The 18,833-nt window shown below is 49.1% G+C and overlaps 1 protein-coding gene across 12 annotated transcripts in view; it reads left to right on the forward strand.

The window, feature by feature from the left end:
• Nucleotides 1-18,833, forward strand: part of LOC123859782 (uncharacterized) — a 169,103-nt gene that overhangs the window by 89,404 nt on the left and 60,866 nt on the right. The window lies entirely within an intron of this gene.

Raw genomic sequence — 18,833 nt, forward strand, 5'->3', positions numbered from 1 at the left:
AGCACTGATTGAGGTCAGGGAGGGCTAATGTGATTTCCCCAAACAGTACTTTGTTGTTTAAAATAAAGTAACCAAGAGAGAATGCACTTAATAGGACACTCTTTCTAAGAACTAGAATTTAAAGAGATTTTTCTTGTTTCTAAAGGATAATTGTGGGGAAAATCCTCAAGATTAATGGAAGCATGGTTTTCCATCTTTTGGCTGTGCTCTAATTTATTTAATCATTCCTCTATTGTTGGACAGTTCAATTATTTCCACTTTTTTTTTTGCTATTATAAATAACAAGCCACATTCTTGTACTTATATCTCTGAGCACATTACAGATCATTTCCTCAGGACAAATTCCCACAGGGTCAAATGGTGTAGATATTTTTAAGGGTCCTGATACATTATGTCAAATTGCCCTTCAGAAAGTTTGTGTTAATTAATAATCCCATTAGCAGTGAATGGAGGTGGGCACTTTATAATAAACATGCAGCATTTCTAAAATTGATGGGGAAAATGCTTCATAAACTCATTGAGCTTTTTGTAGAGTCATAATTTATTGGAGCCATAGGAGTTCTTAGAACTCAGCCAGTCCAACTCATTTCCCAATGGGCTTGCATACCTGTATCAATGAGAACTACCTCCCCCAAATGGGGCCCCTGCCAGGATTGGGTGGTTATGGTGCTAGCTCCCCTTTATCTCAGCCAAAGTCTGCCCTCCCAGAAATTGCACAATTAAGCAGATATTTCTCGTGCTTTCCGTTATGCACCTGGCCCATGGTAGGTGCAGCTACTCCCAGGAATTGGGGGAAAGGGAAATGGAGTGTAATGAGTACCAACTCTGGAGTCAGGCACCATGCCAGGTGCAAATCCATGAAGCTGGGGCTCTTGTTTTATATTTTTAAGATAGAGAAGTTGAGGTTCAGAGAGCTTGAGCAATTTGTCTAAACTCACGCAGCTGGTACACTGAGGTGCTGGGACCAAACCCAGGTCTGCCTGGGTTTCTAAGGCTCTGTATTGCCTTCCTTACATCTTCTTTTTTGGGGGTGCTTAAAACAAGTCTGCTCTATAGGGTGGAGGCCCCTGCCACGTCTGGAGAGCATACCTCCTAGAGTTGTCAGGACAACCCTGATCTCTAACCTTCTACTCTGTTGTCCCCGTAAGTGCACTGGTTATGGTGGTTTATACTGAATGGACTTGGTGAACCCGGACTCCCCTTCCCTGTGCGGACCCCCATTAGAGTTGGCCAAAGAGGAAGCCGCAGAAGATCGAGAGGTGGAAGGGACACGGCGGCCATTACTCTTGAAGGTCATCATAGGAGAAGTGGCAGATGCAGAGGTGTCCAGCGAGTTTCAGCTTGTCCCTCTCTCCTCCCTCTGTGGTCAGCTCCTACCTCCGGCTGCCTCCCCCACTGACCCTCAGCTCAGCCCACCAGCAGACACTTGGCTGCAGACCCACGCAGTTGGGAGCTCTGCTCCGACCTCTTCATCAGCTCCCCCTTCAGGGTCCCACCTTGATGCTGGATGCACCTGGCTTCTCTGGTTAGTGGCTCCTTCTCTCGCGCTCCAACTTTTCTTCCTGACTTTCGCTTCCTTAGCTCCTCCCGTAATTGTGTCAGGTCTGATTCCTATAGTAGATGCCTTCTCTCAAGGCACTCCCTTTGGTTCTGTCCCCATGGCTGGATGCTGGTGGAAGTGGTGTCACATAGCTGCAAAACTAGGCCTCAAGAGGTCTTGCAACGTCTGTTCCCTTAGCACCCTGAGACCGTCCTGCTTGGGAAGAAACCCAGCTGAGAGGCGATGTGAAGGAGAATCGAGGAGCCCTGGTCAACACACAAAATGAAAAATAGGGCGCCTGGGTGGCTCAGTTGGTTGAGCGACTGCCTTCGGCTCAGGTCATGATCCTGGAGTCCCTGGATCGAGTCCCGCATCGGGCTCCCTGCTCGGCAGGGAGCTTGCTTCTCTCTCTGACCCTCCCCCCTCTCATGTGCTCTCTCTCTCTCATTCTCTCTGTCTCAAATAAATAAATAAAATCTTTAAAAAAAAACAAAATGAAAAATAATAAATATAAAAATACAAGAAATCATTGCAGGGGCATTTTTTTTGGCAAAGAAAATATTTTCTTTATGTTTCTATTAGTGGATCGATCTGCCATTATGTTGCATTGCATAGTCAGTTAAAATTACACTAAGTGAAATTTAGTGTCGTCTGATGAGAAAAATTGAAAATTTAAAATATTTATCAACTTTATTAACTTAACACTAATAAAATTCACCACTTTCTAGTGTGCTTTTATATATATAACAGAAAATTTACCTTTCCAGCCGCTTTGAAGCCTCCAGGTCAGCATTAAGTACGTTCGCATTGCTGCACGACTGTCATCACTATCCATCTCCAGAGGCTTTTGGTCAGCCCAGCCAGAAACTCTGTCCCGGTTACACACCCCCACCCCGTTCCTCCTCCCCTTGGGGTAGCTTTAAGCCACTAAACTTGGGGCTGCTTTTTTACACCACAGTAGATAACGGAAACACTCAAGAATAAGAAAACGCTCGAGAGTATGACCAGGCCACACTGGGCCTGCATTCCCACAGGACAGAGCTCTTGCTGGGCTGAGTGGAGGCTGGCCATATTGGGGCAGACCTGTGTTCTCCAGCCTGCCCCAGTCCAAACCAGGCCAAGCTGTGCTTCTTTCCCAACACTTACACCCAGCCCCTTCACCATTTGCTCTAGAGGCTGCTTGGCACCTGGGCATTTGAGTTTCAACCTGGGTCTAGATGGACAATCACCTTCTGTGAGTGGGCCTATTCTTCTGTTAATATAACCGTAGGGCTCAGGCGGAGCTCAGCATCTCCTAAGCCCCTGAGCTTTTCCTGCAAACTCACCCCATGACATCTTGGGCATGATGCTTATGAGAGGCCATAAGGGCTTTGGTGATCTTTCCACCCCTTCTTGGAACTAAAGAGAGAAAGGAGGCAGGGGCAGGTGAGTGCCTGACTGGGGGGCTTGTGGTAAAGGCAGAGGTTTGATTTCGGGACCAGAGGATGGTGCAGATCCTGGCCTGACAGCCTCTCTCACAGCATTTCCAAGCCTCACAGGTGGTGTCTTAGTTTGACCTGAGTTCCTGTTACCATGTTTGGGTCTTCCTCCCCGGCCATTGGACAGTAAGCTTCAGGAGGGCTGGTGGTTTGTGATTCATCTTTGAGTCCCTAGAGCCTGGCATGCAGTAGATCTTAATAGGTGTTTGTTGAATCAAATATTGAAGGAAGAAAACCTGAAAATGTATAGAGGAATTCTGGCGTGACACAAGAGGGAGGGTGCCCAGAGAGAAGGTACAGAGACCCCCTCAGTAGAAAGCATCCACAAAAGGAGCTGGGTCCGGTCTTCTTGGCCTTGGAGTAGTCAAGATATACACTTGAACCTGGAATGGAAACATAAGGGTTTGCTAACTCTTTCATCCCTTTGTTGTCAGATATTTGTAGGGTACCTACTGGCGCTGAATGTAGACCCCGAGATCTAGTGATGGGGCAGATGAGAGATCTACTTGAGTCAAAGGTCGGCAGGGGCAGGAAGTGGCCATGTAGGCTCTAAACATGGAAAGGCCTGACCCCTTCTGTGGGAGCTTCAGGGCATTGGCGGACGTCTAGACCAGGGTGAAGAGCCCTATCTTCGGAGTTAAACAGGCATGAGTTAGAATCCTTGTTCTGCCACTTGTTAGCTGGGTGCCCTTTGGTAAATCTATGAGCTTCCGTTTCGTCACCTGTAAAATGGGGAAAATACCTACCCTCAGTCAGGGTAATTGTGAAAATTCTCTGAGTTATTTATGTGAAACACTTGGCACAGTGCCCGGCTTTGGCTTTATTGTTACTGTCGTTAGCATGTGGGGGAAGGCAATGGGCCATGGCTGGGGGTGGGTCACAGCCTCCTGGGGAAGATGAGGGAGTGTTATGGGGCAAATCATCACGTGGGCCCAGAGGCGGGCCACATGGAGGTGGGGTCTGCAAAACTCTGGACACTTGCTGGCCATCTGATTTGGCTGGAAAGAGAGGCCTCTGTGAGATCGTGCCTATCTTTGGTTTGAGGGAACTGCTACTTTGGGTCTAATTCTAGCCAAGATCAGTGGAATGAGTAAGTGGAAAAAACACAGGCCTTAGAAAAGCCTCCTGGAATGGGGGAAGGTCAGCCTTTCTGGGCGTAGGCAGGCACTTATCGGAAAGTTTAGGCCAAGTCACCCATGAACCCAAGGCCGAAGCATGAAGAGGGAAATTGAATGAAGCCAGAAGGTGGTGGTCAAGAATGGGATTCTGATCACATCACAGGGATGGTCTCATGGTGTCCAGAGAGATGGATGGTGCCTGCAGGGAGCGGTCCCAGGTACGTCTGTTCCGTGTTGCTGATCCCCTGTGGGCATGGCTCAGTAGGCTGCGGGCACAGCAACCCTCACCATCCTGACGTCTCTGGGCCTCTCCAGATCGCTTTCCCGGGAACATAGCTGGAGTGGTGAATGGATAGTGAGATCCATGGATAATCCTACAGCTCAGTGGCTCCTAATCTGCTCCCGCAGGTCACGAAACGCTAATAATGCAATCTCCCATGCCCCTGCAAGCAGGTGCTTCGCTCAGGCAGACATCAAGCCCACTCATGTAAAGGAGATAGGTGGTTCCAGCCCTGGCTGCGTTGTCAACCTTGTAGCCCATCTGCTTGGGGAGAACTGGCCTTGGGGATGGTTGGATTCAGGCTAAGGCATTGTCTGAATGAGGCACCTGAAGAAGGAATAGAGCCAAACGTTGTCCTCTTTTCTTTCCAGAGTGTGGCACCTCATGTTTGGAAATAAGGAAAATCTTCAAGTCTAGCCTGTCCCCCAAGCTTGTGAACTCTGCTTGTGAACTCTTGCCCTCCATATCCTCATGGATCCTGTGACCTGTGTCCACCTCTTCTGTCATCCCCGAGCCCCCACAGAGAGGGAGGAGGAGCAGTTGTCCAAATCAGATCGTTGAGTTTATACGTATCACTTCTGTGGCCCTCCAGAGCACGGTCTCCCTTCTCTGCTGATCTCCCGGTGTTCTCAGTGCCCTACCAAGGCCCCGGGGAGGAGGAACCAGGCTACCCAGGCTACCCGAGTAGATTCTTCAGCAGCAGCTCACAGGACATTTCCTCACTTTGCCCATATTGACTGTGGAATTTGGGGGGCTGGGGGATGTTTCCAGTGTCTGATCCTACTCTGTTTAGACCCTGTGGCTTAGCTTTTGGGACTGGGTTGGGCTATTTCCAGCCACAGAAGCCTTGACTGTTAATGGATATAACCCCAATTTGCTGGACATAGCTACATGAGACCTACTTCAAGACCTGAGCCAGGTCTTGCAGCCAGGTATCTTTTCTTCAAGCCATTATGCCACCTCCTTCCAGCCTCCTTCCTTCCTCCCCAATTAACTTCATTAGCAGTGATGACTCAGGGGGTCCCTCAGCTTTCTGTGCAGCCTGATCACCCACAGCAACTTCTCATTGCAAAAAGCCTCCCTTCTCTCTTCCTCCAGCTGAGACCATTCAGTCAGTCTTCGTTCTAAACACAAGAAGGAGGCAGAAGGGCCTCTCCTGCCCTTTTGATGCATTTTCAGAAACTGAACTTCCAAATGTCTGCTACTTTCCACAGGAAAAAAATACCCATCCGGGTGCTGGAAAATAGCAGCCAGAGGTAAGGAAGCCATGGCCTTTAGCCCGTGGCTGAGCTCTGGTTCAGGGTTTGAGAGAATTTCTCTTGTTTCCATCAGTTCTCAACCCCAGGGACCTACTCCTTTTATATCTGGGGGCCTTGTGTGCATCTCCTTTCCTAAGGATTAATGCCAACCTCTTTCATGAATACCTTTAGCTTTCATTGCTTTGTGGACACCGTGGTGGCCTTGGTGCTTCTCTTTCTGGACTCTTTGGGGGAATCTTCCCACCTTGTGGGGGAAAGGAACCCTAATTAATATTGATTTCCATTAGTCTGAGCATCTGGCCTGCATTCCTGTCTCAGCACTCTGCAGAGGTCCCTTTGGGATTCTTCCTCTCCACCTTCATCAGCACCAACACTCCATCACTCCTATAAAACTACCCTCCTTCTTTCAGCTTTCTGAGATCACATGACTCTCTAAGCAGCCTACCTTCATACTACCTTTCCCCACCATCCACATAGCCGTTGACTCCAAATCTCTTAGTTCAAATTCTTCCATATATGACTGTGGCCTGTTCACAGGATGGCTGTCCAGCTAATGGATGAGCTGTCTTTGAGGCAGGTGTTCCTTTCTTGGTCAATGAGCTGTGGCCAGGTGGTGATGGGGTCCGGTGATACAGAACATGGCTGGTTCCACTCAGTAGAGGCTCTGGGGGGCTGATAATGATGGATACCTTTAGGAAAGGAACACAGGCTAGCCATGCTCTCCAAACCCCAGCAAACCCAGCCAGGGCACTTGCCTGGATCCCATCCTCTTCTATTCACAGGGACAGGGCCTGGACCCGTCTGTGCTCCCCAGATGGGAGGGTAGTAAAGCCAGCTGCCCACTCAGAAGGACTCAGAAAGGGACACAAAGGAGTGGTTTTGGGGGACCCTGGAAAATGCCACCCCTGCAGACAAGGCCCCTCTGGTAGGTTTGTGGCCGGGATCTTCCAGTGTCTATGCAGAGCCCCTGCAAAGGTTCAATGCCTGGTTTAGTCCTGAAGACCAGAGGCACCCACCAGGAGGCCTGAGCAGCAAAGGGCTAACTTCTGGAGTGGAGTTTAAGAAGGCAGGGCTGGGTTGGAGAGCTGATGACCCACCCACCCACCCAGGTCTCCTGCTGGCTTCTCTAGGAACAGAGACATCTGGCATAAGGCAGAAGGATTCCCTTCTACTCTCCTCACTTTCTGTCAACCACTTGTTCACAGAGAGGGGCCAAGGCAGGCCCTAGCCCTTAGGAGAGCTGAGCAGGAACTCCAGGTGGGCTGGTGGAAGGGGACATCCCAGGCCTGGCTTCTGCTACAGAACTCACATGGCTGTTGGCATAGTCTTTACATGTCTGAGATATTTTCAGAGTGTGACCAGTGTGCGCAGTGGAGAAAGCTTTGGTCTAAGAAACAAGGACAAGGGTTCTAGTCCCCAGGTCTTCCAGCTTGCTGGGTGACCTTGGGCAAGTCTCTTCCCTTCTCTGGGCCTCAACTTTCCAATCTTCATAGTGAGAGGATTGGATGAGATCATCTGTAAGACCCTGGCTAGCACTCACATCATCATCATCATCACGAAAGCACTAATGTTTACTGAACATTTCCATGTGCCACATATTTGACCTACGTTATCTCATTAGATCCTGTCATCATTTGTCAATCTTTTTCAGAGGAAGAAATGAAGGCTCAGAGAGGTTAGGTAGCATACCCAGGATCACATAGCCAGGAAATGGTGGGGCCTGTCTGACCCCAGAGCTTTGGTGGGCCCTTCCAGAGGAGGGGGATGGTAACCCAGGGACCCCTCATTTTTTTTTTTTAAGATTTTATTTATTTATGTGACACAGAGAGACACAGCGAGAGAGGGAACACAAGCAGGGGGAGTGGGAGAGGGAGAAGCAGGCTTCCCGCAGAGCAGGGAGCCCGATGCGGGGCTTGATCCCAGGACCCTGGGATCATGACCTGAGCTGAAGGCAGACGCTTAACAACTGAGCCACCCAGGCGCCCCGGACCCCTCATTTTTAAAGGCATTGACAGCTTTTGGGGCTGCTTGCCCCAAGCCCCAGTGCTGTCCCTGCCACTTACAGTGGAACGGAGCCAGCACATTTAATAAAATTCAGTACGTTCCAAATCATCTCATCCTGCCATAAGGTAATGGATGGTCCACAGCCCTGACAGACATCATGCTGTCCCTGGCCTGCATTTATGTTCTTTAAACACGAAAGCTGGATCAGGTCCTATTTCTTTTACGGGGAGGCAGTGCATCCCAGGAACCACGGTCAGTCAGGATTTTCCAGGCAGCTACTTTCTTCATAACGCCTCCAACATACGAAATGGCCCTTCCGCCGCATGCAGGCGCCAGAGATTTTTTTTTTTTTTTTCTTAAATTAAGAATTTGATACATTCCTTCAGTTCCCCTCCAGGGGTTACAGAGAGCAGGGAAAGTGATGCCTTGAGCTAATGTGCAGGTGTGGTTATGCATTTTGAAGGAGGTCTTGACAATCTCCAGGAAAAAAAAAATGTCCCCGAATGACCCTCCATTCTTGGTGAGAAATGCTGGCTTGTGTAAGCATCTCGTCCCCTGGATCTCCAAAGCCTGTATGTTAGAGAGTCAATGACAAAGTGGAAGGGTGTGTGTGTGCATGCACGTGTGTGTGTGTTGAGTGGCACTGATCTGTTCTGAGTGAGTGCTCTGCAGATGAAGGAGCACTGCACAGGGAGGCTGGGGGGCTAGTTTGCTAGGTGACCCATGACCTTGTAGTGTCCCTCATGGGGCTCTTGTGAGCCTTTATCCACATGGCGTGGCACACTGTCACCTGCATGCAGGCTCTTCTGGGCTGGGGAATCCGAGCCCCGTTTTAGTGAGGGCAAACCTCCGTCAGTGGAAGGTGGAGGGAGCAGTTCTTAGGGAGGGAGGGTGATGGGAAGTCAAAGAAATGGGAGTTTTGGCTTCAGCAAATTACTTGGCCTCTCTGAGCCTCAATTTCTTCATCTGAGAAATGAGATAATAACAGTACCCACATCACAGCTTGCTGGGAAAATTAAATGGTTTCTAATCAAAGTGTACTGCATGTGGCAAAATAGTATTAATTTTTTCATACATGAGTTTTCCTTGAAGCTGTATATATTTATGTAAATTTTTATATACTTAAATTAATAGACTTTATTTTTAGAGAAGTTTTATTAGGTTTACAGGAAAATTGATCAGAAAGCACAGAGATTTTCCCTAAACCCCGTCCCCACTTTTCCCTATTATGTACATCTTGCATTGGTGTGGTACATTTTTTACAATTGATGAACCCAAGTTGATACATTATTATTAACTAAAGTCCTTAGTTTACACTGGGGTTCACTCTTGTGTTGTACGTTCTGTGGGTTTTGACAAATGTCACCATTACAGTATCATACAGGGTAGTTCCACTGCCCTAAAAATCTCTGTGCTCCACTTATTCATCCCTCCCTCCCCCTGAATGCCTGGCAACCACTGTCTCCATAGGTCTGCCCTTTCCAGAATGTCATACATTTGGATCATACAGCACCTAGCCTTTTCAGATTGGCTTCTTCCACTTAGTGATTTGCATTTAAGATCCCTCCATGTCTTTCTATGGCTTGATGGCTCATTTCTCTTTATCACTGAATAACTCCACTGTCCGGACATGCCACAGTTTACTTCTCCATTCACCTGCTCTACCGAAGGACATCTTGGTGGCTCCTAGTTTGGGCATTACTAATTTTATAACCCCCGGGGGTGGGTGTCATGGATTGAGGGCAGGCACTTTCGGATCAGATTCAATGGCTCCAGATTCTGCCGCACTCTAGATGATCTTAGAAAGTTATTTCATGTCTTCCGCCTTCCTCCTCCGAGCACTGAGGATCTGGAAGGTCAGACCGTGCCCCACAGACCCATGTACACCGTGGTGGCTGAAACCGAGTGGAAATTTCTCAGGTAATGGCACAGGTGGGTGGGCTCCAGGTCAGCAGAGGGCGCTGCCACACTGGGTAAATTCAGGGACCCCAACCCACCACTTCAACGCCAGGCTTCTACAGTCGCTCTGGTGGCTCTTGTCCCTGCCAAGGGCAGGAGGTGGAGAGAGGGTGGGGGCTCCACTCACTCCCTTCTCCGCCCCGGCTGGCAGTGACGCAGTGCCTCTGCTCACGTGCTATTGGACAGAGCCTGGTCACGTGGCTCTACCGCGCTGTAAAGGACGCTGGGAAATGTAGTCTAGCCGTGTGTCCGGCTTCAGTTGTCCTTCAAGGAAGGGACGAAGAGAGTTTGGCGGGCAGCGGGCAGTCTCTGCCAGGTGATAGAACCCATTTCATAGGTTTCTGATGAGGATTAAATGAGAAGATTTGTGTGAAGCCCGTAGTTTAGTGCCTGGCGCATAGTTAGTGCTCAATAGGTGTTAGTGTGTTCTGTGATTATTCACTAGGGATTAAAGGGTCAGAGCATTTTCTGAGTCGGGGGTTTTGCAAAGGGATCTAGTTCAGTGGGTTTCACTCAGTGTTCAGGGACCTGGGGGCGGGGGCTGCACGTAGGAAGACCAGCAGGGAGTCCCCCCCCCCCCCCCCAGCTGCTTCTTACCTAGTTAATGTACTGGGTTCTAGATAGGATGCAATCCAGCAGAAGGGGCTTTGGCTTAACAAACTTAAAAACCGCTTACTTATGGAAATTCCCCGAAGTCACACAGTGGGCTCCTCCACCTCCCCAAGAACCTCAGCCCCGTCTCAGCTTGTCTCTTGGTTGGGGTGCTTCAGGGCTGGGCTCCAGCTTCATCCGGGCCCCCAGAGGAGACGCGAACAGGGATGACCATGAGGACAAACGAGCCAGGGAGTCCCCACAGGCATGGGCTGAAGTCAGCCTGGAGCTCATCCCCATTCAGCCAACTGTCCACCACCTCCAGTGGGACGCAGGTCTGGCCTCCGGGTGTGCACACTTCAGCAGGGTGTGCAAGTCCCAGGCAGGACGCACATTTCCCACCTCTCCTTGGGCAGGGCTTTGCTTCCAAGTCCAGGATTTCACATCTGCGCCTGATACACTGCATCCTGGCACCCTGGCTCTGTGCCCAGGGCACCGTCCTCTCCAGATGGTTTGAATGTGGCTCTGCTGTCCCGAGTATGTGCTTTGTCTCTGGCTTCAGGGCCATTGTGAAAATGATGAACTCCCCTCCCTCTCACATGTGCTCCCAGGAGGCTACGGAGTGGAGTGTCGGGAGTATGAGCTTGGGATCAGAAGACCCAGGTTCAAATTCTGGTGCATTTACCTCTCTGCGGGTGTGACCTTCAGCATTACTTGTTCTCCCAAGCCTTAGTTTCTCGTCTGGGAAGTGGGGATAATAGTATCTTTCTCAGAGGGCTAATGTGAGGATGAGCAAGATCATGTGCATGAGTCCTTGATAAATGGCAGCTATAGTGAATTATTTGTGATCCTAGCCAAGAGAGAAAGTTTAAAATACTAACAATATATTATAATAATAATACAGATTTGTTATAAAAAACCCTGAAGGAAGTAAGTGAAAGGTCTCTTCCCTGTCTGGTCTTTCCTTCCCCCTCCACCCCCATATCTCTCTCCAGAGGGTCTGCTTCCTACAAGCATCTTTAATTAGCCACAGGTCCCTGAGTTACACTTGGCCTTATAAACTCCTCACCGGCTGACCCAACCTACCTTTCCTCTTTCACCTTTTGCCAATCCTGTCTCCTCCCCTGCCATCTCCTCCTTCAAGTTCTGGCCACACTGAACTGCTGGTCCAGGTGCCATGTCTTGGCCTGTGCTGTTGGCTCTGCTTGAAGTGCCTGTCCTCCCTTTCTTTCCACCAAACTCCTACTCACTCTTCAAAACCCAGTCCATGCATCTCCTCCCCTTTGTGAAACCATCTTTGATTCCTCACCTCCCTTATGGTCCACACCATCCTGCTCTAGAATGGTTTAATTCATGTCTCTTGACCCCTATACAGCCCCTATAGGGCAGGGAGCTGGGTCTCAGTCTCTCCTCCTCCCTGGTGCCCAGCGTGGGACCTGTCCCAGAGCACGTGATCAGGGAGAGTCTTTGAAGGATGAATTTTCTTGTGGTTTACATTTACATAATAACCAAGCCCCTTTCTGGGGTCCAGCCTTGTGGTTGTAATTTCCCTTTTGTCCAAGTGATAACTGAACTGGGGCTGGCCCCAGGCCTGGGGTAGTGATGGAGCCAGTGTTCTCTGGAGGTGGGTTGGTGAATTTGATGACGTTAATGGCCAAGGAGGCATAAAGGGTTTTGCCCTACAGAACAACCACAGTGTGGACTCTGTCTTTGGGAAGGCTCCCTTAAGGGGAGCCATGGAGAGAGAAGCACAATGTTGGCATTTCTCCTTCCTTTGCTGTATCCCTCGGGGGAGACCCAATTGGATGGGTTCAGGCTCCTAAGGGCTTTGCTCCCGGGCCTCTCAGAATGGGACCAGTGCTGTGGCTTGAGTTTAGAAGCAGTATGAGCAAGTACAAAGGTCTAGAACCTTCTGCAGAGACCCAGGGATTCAGTTGCAGCCAAAGTTTCTATAGAACTTTCTGCAGCTCCTTGGACTCAGGGATGGAGAAAGCCAGGTAGACACATGCCAGATTGGCCTGGGTGCCTCAGCTGTGTGCTTGTGCTCTGTCTACCTGTGTCACCTTGACCACTCTTTGGCCCTGGGACAGTTAACATGCCTTCCATTGTGCTCTTCCCTCCTCATGTCCTTCCTGCCGTTTCTGCACGTCCCGACCCAGCTCATATTTCAAGGCTCACTTCAAACACTAGCTCCTCCGTGAAGCCTCCCCTGATTCTCCCCACCTCTCTCCAAGCTAGGATGAATTTTCCCTCTTTCAATTCCCCAGACACTTTTGGCGTTGATTACCTTGTATCATTATTCCTTTAATTTTTAAGTTGTAAAAGGAATGTCTACTAAGTCAAACAAAATAGAGATTTATTTAAAAAAAAATCAAGAATCTGTTCCTCCCAATTTTCCTACTTATCCAAACCTGTTTCTCTCCCCAGTAACCCCTGCCAAGGGTTTGGGGTGTTCTTTCCCCAGCTTTCCATATCTCTCTTCATGATTCATGCTCACACACACACACGCACACACATCCACATGCATGCACGTGCATGCACTTAATGACTTTCACCTCCTATAGTCATGCCCTTGTGTATTCTTCCCACCTTGAATGAGAGCTGGACCTAGTGACTTGCTTCTCCTGAATAGAATACAGCAAAATTAATAGGATTCACTTCTGTGATTGGTTGCAAAAAATGCCAATGTCTGCCTTCTTGATATTTTCTCTTTGGCTCTGCTCATGTGTTTGCTCTCATAGACAAGGCCACCTGGCAAAGAACTGAGGACGGCCTCTGGTCCACCACTGGTGAGGAACTGAGGGCTTCTGCCCAAAAGCCCTGAATGAGCTGAATTCTGCCAACAACCATATAAGTGAGCTTGGAAACAGATCCATCCACAGTCAAGCCTTCAGATGTCCACAACCCCGGTGGACACCTCACGAGGGACCTAGAGCCAGAAGACCCAGTGCCTGGATTCCCGACCCAAACTGTGAAATAATACATGTGTGTTGTTTCAAGGCCCTAAGGTTTGGGGGGCAATTTGTTACATAGCAATAGATAACTACCACAGCTTATATGCTGGTGCTTTTATTTCTATAGGATAAATTCACAGTAGTGATATTGAATAATCAACATTCTAATTGTCAGCACATGGAGCTATAGTTCTTTCCAAAAGATTGTAGCAATTCCTGCCCCCACCAGCCTATGCCTTTCCATCTCCATCAGAACTGAATATTATTAATCTTTTACAATTTTAATCTTTTACAACTTTTACAAGTGGGTGAAAATGGCACCTCATTTTTGTTATCATTTGCATTACTCTTGCTACTAAGGAGGTTGAGCACTTTTTCTTATATTTATTGTCTATCTGTATTTTATTAGACATTTATTGAACCCCTACTGTGTGCCAGGTACTTTATATTGTTAAGGTGTTAATAGGACACGGACCTTGCCTTCAAAAAGCTCACGGCTTCATGGGGAAGATGAGCATACAAAAATATATAAAATGGTATGACAAATGATGGAACAAACATTTGTATCCACTGTTGTGGAAACACAGAAGTAAAAGAGACCAAGAGTTTTGGGGTTGCTTGAGAAGATAGGTGGAGGAGAGGACACTTGAATAAGGTATTAAAGGAGGGGGAGAAGTTTGTCAAAGGGAGAGGAATACAGCATGGGCAAAGACCCCAAGGCATCAACAGGCTGGTGCTCAGCAAGGCTGAAGCAGGGGAGGCTGAGTGGTGGAGAGGAGGAGGAATGGGGCTGGAGTTGAGATGGAGCGGGTCAGTTATGACTGATTGTGAGAGGTTTCAGAAGCTATGCTCAAGCATTTGGATACTGTCATGTGGGCAATAGGGAGCCCTGGAAGACTTTTCAGCTGAAGCATGACATGATGGGTTGACATGATTTGGGCTTAGTTGTGCAACTTGCCACATCTCATTGACTAGAGGACATGGCCCCGAGGGTCTACATCAGTTTCATCTCGGTGTCTTTCCCAGCACACAGTGGGCATCCACACAGATCTGTGGACTGAATTAAAAAAAACAGATTCTGACCCCTGGATGGAACTGGCCAGAGTAGGCTGGAAACATCCATGTAGATATGAGCTGAGAGCCATAGGCTGGGACATATGCGATTCAGGAGGCAAGAGGAGAGGTCCTGGTACCAAAAGATGATCCAGGACCATAAAAGGCTCCCAGATGTCCGGGACCCACGTGGGGTCCCTGCACCTGACTCCTGGCTGCAGAGCTCTGGCTGCTTAGCACACACACAGTTTCTCTCCGTGCAGCTCCTGAGGAACGTCCTGAGGCATCGGCCCCTGCAGACAGATGGTTTCCCTTCTTCCCTCCTTTGCCTTGGTGTCTTCTGCTTCCCAACTAGCCATGATGAAGGTGGCAACCATGCTCCTCATTATATTTTTAATAAGGCTAGATGTTCTCAAGGAAGAAAGAGGATGAGCTGAAAGGAGCCCTTCATATTTCTCCTGTGCAACCATCCTCCCCTGACAAATGTAGTTATTTCTCCCGTGCATGAACCCCAATCGATTTTCCCTCCGTCAGAGTCCCTCAGGCGTTGTCAGCCTCCTAATGGTAACCGATGAGGACACATAGGGCTCCCATTGTTAGCGGGACTGCCAGTGGCCTTGGCATGTCTATGACCTACCCACTGCAGGATGAGGACAGTTCTGCCAACAGTAATAAAAACTATCATCTATTGAATGCCACCACGTGCCAGGCACCACGCTAAGTGCTTTCCATATGTAGCCTGGTTCAGCCTTCTCACTCGACCTGTGATGCCTGTATTATTACTAGGCCCACTTTCTAGGTGAGGAAGCAGGTCAGGGGAGTTAACTAACCAGGTCAGTGCGATGCGGACACTAGGATGGGGTGAGGGGCCAGGATCCGCAGCCTCTGTAGGGAACCCCAGAGCCCTGCAGATCCATGTCCACATTTTAACCAATTTGAACCCTCCATCCTGGGTTCCCATCGTGTGCCTGGAATGTTCTTCAGATGGTGCCAAGCTGACCATTGGTGTGGTGTCTCTGCATGAGTCCCCCCTCGTGAGTACCAGGGCAAGGGGTTGGGTTCCTGCCCTGGTGTTTTGTTCAGAGTCAGAAGAATAAGAAGGCTAGTCTGAGCCAACAGTCTCGATGAGCTCTCTGACTCATAAGCATCAGCCAGGAGTCGGGGCTGCGCGTTATCCCTGCAGGAACGGTGGTCCTGGAGGCGGGAGATTAGGGTCTGCGGTAAGTGCTGGAGTCAAGCTCTGGGAGTCTTTCCTGGGCCTGGGCTCCTCATGTGGATTGAGAGGAGAAGCTTGGAGGGTCTTCTGGGGGCAGTTACCTTTGTCTTCCTCCTTTCCTCTCCCCTCTGCCCTCTTCCTCCAATATAAAGACAACATTATTGTTTTTCTGAACATAAAAATTCATACTCTTTGTAAAAAAAAAAGTCAGACAGTATAAAAGTTTAAAGACAAACATAAAAATAATCCATAATCTCCCCCCATCCAGAAATAGACCCCTTGACATTTTGGTGTATAGCCGTTCAGAGTCTTCCATGTTTGCCAGGATGGACTCAGATCATACACCCTGGATCCCCCTCGGAACCTCTTACTTTACAAGAGACCATGGTCATCCCCCAGAAATGGCCATAGATCAACCTTGTCATCTGACATGCTTTTATTTTTGGGCTTTCATTGTTGGCTGGGTCTTCACTTAGGTAGATCTTATTGGTTGTACGTCTTTCCTAAAACACGGATGTGTGCCTCTCAGGAACTAGTTCTGGGTGTTTCATCTTGTTCCCTCTCTGGCCTGCCCCTGGACCAAGGGCCCTGGGGTTCAAGGTGGATGGAGGAAAGGAGAGAGAAGCTCAGTGTCCTCACAAACCAGGGAGGGAGAGAGAGCATTCCGGGCACCAAGCTGGCAGGACGCCTGGATGTGGGTGAAGGGGACATTGGGAGGCATTGTCTGTGCAGGCAGCAGTGCTCTGGGTGATGGACAGAGCTTTCTTGGGTAACTTGATATTCTAGACGAGAACAAATCCCTGGCCCACAAGGGAATGAGATGTCAAACTTCCATTCATCCATCAAATATGCATCTACATCCATTCTGTATGTCAGGCTCCGTGCCAGACACTGGAGATTCAGAAGCAAATGAATCATGGTCTGTACAAAGTGTTGTAAAAAGATTCATGGGAACAGAGAGAAGGAAAGGTCTGCGACCTCTCTGGGGTGTTTGGAGGAAGGCATTGGAACCAGGTCAGGGAGGGGAGGGGAGAGGAGAAGAGGAGGGAGCTGGAAATTCTAGACTGGAAGAATAGCATATAGGGGCAGTTAGGTGGAAAAGCAGAATGCATAGCTGATGTGGAGGTGGGAGTGAGAAGGGGGGGTGGTGGATGGAAATCAGTTGATTAAGACTGACTAGCACCAGATCTTGAAGAGTGTTGAATATCAGATATGCTAAGGGACTTATCTTGCCGGCCTTTGAAGGGTTTGGAGCATGCAAAAAGTCTGGTCTAACAAAGATCCCTCTGGCCATTTCATGGAAGGAACTGGGGCCGGGGGACCAGGCATAAGACTCTGCATGGCTGGCGGGAGAGGCAGAGAGGGATAGAGCCCAGGCACACGTCTTGGGGGTCAATGTAGCAGGAGCTAATGAGACAGAGGGGACTGGGTTTGGTGCCGGGCAGATGTGGGGGCAGGAGAAGGGAGGGGAAGGCAAGGATGAGGGGCAGATCTCTGACTGTCCAGGGTGGGAGCCTCCAGGAGCTCTGCAAGCCGGGGGTGTGGAGAGTCAGGGTGAGAGCGGGACACGTCAAGGCACCCTCTTGCGTGCTGCTTGGGGCAGGAGGGGTCAGCCACTGAGCACTCTGGGTCTGTGTTTTGCTTTCTGATTCTCACAGACCCAGAGGCTTACTGTCAAGAGGGAGATCAGCCCACCCACCTCCTCATTTTATGGATGGGGAAACTCAGACCCAGAGCGGGGGGCCCAAGGTCACACAGGAAGTCACTGGAAAAGCTGAGGCCTCATCCCAGGTGGTGTGAGCCAGGACAGCCTGGTCCCACCACCAGGAGCCATGGCCAAGCGCAGGGCAGCTGTGGGCTGTGCAGCTGGCTACATCTGGCTGGACTCTGGGCTCAGCTCCTGGCCGGCGACCTTGGGCAGGTCCACCAAAGCCCCTGAATTTCAGTTTCCTCAGCTTGACTATAGGACTAACAGTCCTTGTCCCACAGAGCAGTCACGAGATCTGAGTGAAATATGGGAGAAAGACACCTTGTCTTGTCCCTCTAAGGTATGGCTCTTCTGCCCCCTTTCTCTCTCTGAAGCTTCGCCTGATCATTTCCAGCCTCCAACCTCCCATTCTCCACTGAGAGCTTACACATTTCCTGAATTGGCCAGGATTCAAATGAACGTAAACTTCCTCCCTTTAGCGAGTTTCTCAACTTCTCTGGGACTCAGTGTTCTTATCTGTAAAATGGGAAGGATATTCCCTACCTCCCAGGATTTGGGGGGATTGAAGGAGACAACACGGATAAGGCACCTCCCACGACAGCCAGCTGCGTGGCACCTGTCCATGTCACCTCAGCCATCTCTGGACTGTGATTGATCCCCTGAACTCCCAGGAGGTGTTGGAGAAGCTGTGGCTGTTCTCAAGAGGGACACACCTGCATCAGAAATCCTGGCAAGCTTGAGCCTGGCATCTCACCCAGCCCTCCAGGGTGCCTGAAGCAGTTCTGAAAGGCTGAATTAGGAGGAGTGTTCTCTTCTTTGCCGTGTCTCTTTTTAACTTATTTTGCTTTGATTTTTCCATTTGCTACTAACCATGTATGAGTTACCTGCCTCTGTGATCTGTGCATTAAATACGGCTAACTGTTCAGTGCAAGGAGGAGGCTGCGTTCATTCATGGGGTTTATTTTCTTTCTATCAATGAAGACTGGGCTTTTAACATGCACTAGGCTCTTAGGTAGTCTTTGGGGGTTTTTTCTGTCTAAAAAGGATGGGAAGAAACTAAAATGGTGAGTGATCTTGGACAAGGTGGGTCAGTGCTTGGACTCCTGGATTAGCATGATTGAATTTACTAGGCATGATCCATATCCATTACTCTAAAGAACAAACTACCTTCTCACACTGAGAATAAGACCAAAACCCTTAGCCTGTTCCATTCTCAGGGCCTTTGCCCTTGCTCTTCCCTCTACCGGGAATGTTCTTTAGATAATCCTATAAACTTGCTTCTTTATTTTCTAATAAATATTGTTTATAATATTACAATGTTATAAATATTATTTTAAAGGTTCTAATGTGTTTGTATTGATTGGGATTGTCTGCAATTATGATCCTTTGATGCAGGTACTATGCAGTAACATTCAAATATGTGATACTAAAATAACCTACCAATAATTCTAATATTGAACATAGAATAGTTCTATCTCAATTAACAGTAAAAGCCAAAACCACTGGGTGCCTGGGTGACTCAGTCGGTTAAGTGTCTGCCTTTGGCTCAGGTCATGATCCCAGGGTCCTGGGATCGAGCCCCGCATCGGGCTCCCTGCTCAGTGGGGAGCTTGCTTCTCCCTCTCCCTCCACCCCTCCTCCCCACTCATGTGTTCTCTCTCTCTCACTCAAAT

The sequence above is a fragment of the Mirounga angustirostris genome, unplaced genomic scaffold, assembly GCF_029215605.1.
Source record: "Mirounga angustirostris isolate CCGP_5_RB_7025 unplaced genomic scaffold, mMirAng1.0.hap1 SCAF_4, whole genome shotgun sequence".
In the NCBI taxonomy this organism is placed as follows: domain Eukaryota; kingdom Metazoa; phylum Chordata; class Mammalia; order Carnivora; family Phocidae; genus Mirounga; species Mirounga angustirostris.